This window comes from Crocuta crocuta, unplaced genomic scaffold, assembly GCF_008692635.1.
Source record: "Crocuta crocuta isolate KB4526 unplaced genomic scaffold, BGI_CrCroc_1.0 scaffold528, whole genome shotgun sequence".
Lineage (NCBI taxonomy): Eukaryota > Metazoa > Chordata > Mammalia > Carnivora > Hyaenidae > Crocuta > Crocuta crocuta.
Window position 1 is genome coordinate 351380 of NW_027530010.1, and position 3312 is coordinate 354691.

Sequence of the window (3312 nt, forward strand, 5' to 3'; positions counted from 1 at the left end):
CCCGGCTCCAGCGCTGGCCCGGCTGTGCGCCCAGGTGCCCGGGGCCCCGGCCGCGGTCCCACGAAGGCAGGCCCGGCACTGGCCAGGCGGCGGCAAACCGCGGTCCCTGGGGTTGTACAACCAGCGGGATCACCATGGACTCTGCATTCACGTGACCGAAGAGACTCAAGATTTCACGACGCGGGAAGACTACGTGGGATCCCGGGGTCCACGGAGGCAAGGCGAGCCGTCCTGACAGACCGCGAGGCCCGACGGCCCAAGACCTACTCCTGGGACCCCGGCACCACGTCGGCAGCGGGGCGCACCTGGCAGGAGGCTCACCAGGCGGCGCTGGTTTCGGGGCGCCCCTCCCCGCGAACGTCGGCGCCGAGCTCCCGGGGCAGGGCAGCCTCCCACCACCCGGCCGAGGGTGGCCGGAAGNGGGGCGAGCGCTCCGCGCCTTCGGACGGAGAGCGGCGCCTGCGCTCCGCGTGAGACGGCGAGTGTACCTTCAGTTCGCGTCTTTCGGCCTCCAGGGGGCAGGACTGGGAGAAGTTGTTTCTAATAGATAAATTGTCTTTATTATCTGCCGCATTAAATTTTTTTTGCTTTAATTCCAGTTAGTTACACAATGAGTGTAACCTCAGTTTCAGGTGTACAAGGCAGGCGTCACCGCTTGCAGGCATCAGCCGCTGCTCGCAGGTGCGCCCCTTCGCGCCGCTCCCCTCGGGTAACCGGCAGTTAGCGCTCTATGAGGAGAACATTTTAGTTAAGATACAATTCACATGCCATGAAATTCACCTTTTTCAAGTGTGAAGTTCAGGGTTTTTTACTATATTCATAAATTTGAGCAGCCATGACAGATAATTTAGATAATTTAGAACATTTTCATCACCCCCGAAAGAAATCTCATTGGCAGTCTCTCTCCATTTCTCTCACCCCGGTCCCTTGCAGCCACGAAAATACTTTGTGTCTCTGGATTTGCCTCTTCAGACACCATATTAGTGCACTCACACAGTATGTGGCCTTTTTTCACGTGGCTTCTTCCACTTGGCATAAAGTGCTCAAACTTCATCCATGCTGTAGCATGTATTGATACTTTATTGCCTTTAAAGAATGTTTATTTTTGAGAGAGACAGAGCTGGAGCAGGGGAGGGGCACAGAGAGGCAGAGGGTGTGAAGGGGGCTCCACGCTGACAGCAGCCGGAAGGGGGGCTTGAACCCAAAACTGTGGGATCATGACCTGAGCCAAAGCCGGATGCGGACGCTTAACCGACTGAGCCACCCAAGTGCCCTTCATTACTACTTTTTATTTATTTATTTATTTTGCATTTTGAATTTTTTTTAAAATGTTTTATTTATTTCTAGGCGAGAGAGAGAGCGAGCGAGCGTGAGCAGGGAAGGGTCAGAGAGAGAGGGAGACACAGACTCTGAAACAGGCTCCAGGCCCTGAGCTGGCCGTCAGCACAGAGCCCGATGCGGGGCTCGAACCCACGAACCGTGAGATCATGACCTAAGCGAAAGTCGGGCGCTTAACCGACTAAGCCACCCAGGCGCCCCTCGTTACTACTTTTTAAATAATTTAATCATTTATTGAGGTAAAATTCACATAACATAAAATGAGCCATTTTGAGGTGAACAATGCAGTGACATTTAGTACATTCGCAGTGCTGTGCACCACCGTCCCTTCCATTATTGCACAACGGAAGCCCTCATCCATGAAGCAGTTTCTAGTACTACCTGCCCCTCAACCCTCCGCAACCACCAATCTGCATTCTGTCTCTGTAGATTTACCTATTCTGGATATTTCATATAAATGGAATCAAACAATATGTGACCTTTTGTGTATGGTGACTTTGACTTAGCATAAGTTTTTTGCGGCTCATGGCCATTGTGGTATCTATCAGTACTTAATCCTTTTTTATGGCCAATTAATAGTCTACTGGATGTATGATGGGTGACGAGTATTAAGAAGGGCACTTGTGACGAGCACCAGGAGTTGTATGTAAGTGATGATCACTAAATTCCACATCTGGGGGTCACCTGACTGGATCATTCAACACAGCATGCAACTCTTATTCTCGGGCTTGAGCCTCCCGTTAGGTGTAGAGATTATAAATGAATAAATAAATAGATGGATAGATAAACCAACTCAAAAAAAATTTTTTTTCAAACTACAACTGAAACTAATTTTACGCTGTATGTTAACTAACTGGGATTTAAATAAAAACTTGGAAAGAAAAAAAATCTCCCAGTTTAAAAAGGAGTATCTGAGTGGCTCAGTTAAGTGACTGACTCTTGATTCCAGCTGAGGTCATGATCTGTTGGTTCGTGAGATTGAGCCCTGAGTCAGGCTCTGTGCTGACAGCGTGGAACCTGCTTGGGATTCTCTCTCTCCCTCTCTCTCTCTGCCCACAACCCCGCTCACATTCATGTGTGCTCTCTCTCTGTCTCTCTCTCAAAATAAATAAGCTACACACAAACACACACAATTTGTTTATCCATTCATCAGTTTATGCAATTTGGACAGCTCCGATTTCTAAGCTATTTGCGTAACACTAAGCATTTGTGTACAAGTTTTTGAGTGCACTTGTATTTTCAATTCTCTTGTGTGTATTTTGAATGGTATTGCTGGGTCTCATAGAAACTCTATGTTTCACTTTGTGAGGAACCCCCAAACTTTTCCACAGTGGCTGCACCATTTTCATTCCCACCAGTGATGTCTGAGGGTTTCAGTTTTTCTCCTTCCTCATAACGCTTGTTATTATTTTGTCTTTTGACTCTAGCAATCCTAATACGTGTGATGTGCTTACTGTGGTTTTGATTTGCACTTCCCTGACGGCTGTCGTTGGTGAGCCTCTTTTCACATGCATACTGTTTGTATATTTTCTATCAAGAAATGCCTATTCAAAGTCTTTCCTTATTTTATAACTGAGCTGTTTATTTTCTTTTTAAGTTGTGATGTGTTGGGGCGCCTTGGTGGCTCAGTTGGTTAAGCGTCCAACTTCGGATCAGGGCATGATCTCACGGTTCGTGGGTTCGAGGCCCGCGTTGGGCTCTATGCTGACAGCTAGCTCAGATCCTGGGGCCTGTCTTTGGATTCTGTATCTCTGTCTCTGGCCCTCCTCTGCTCATGCTGTCTCTCTCTCTCTCTCTCTTAAAAATGAATAAAACATTAAAAAACATTTAAAAAAATTTTTTAAAAATAAGTAAATAAATTGTGATATGTTTTGGTATATGTTTTGGACTCAAGTTTCCTGTCAGATATACAATTTGCAAATATTTTATCTCATTGTGTGGATTTTTTTTTTTTTTTTTTTTTTTTTTTTTTTT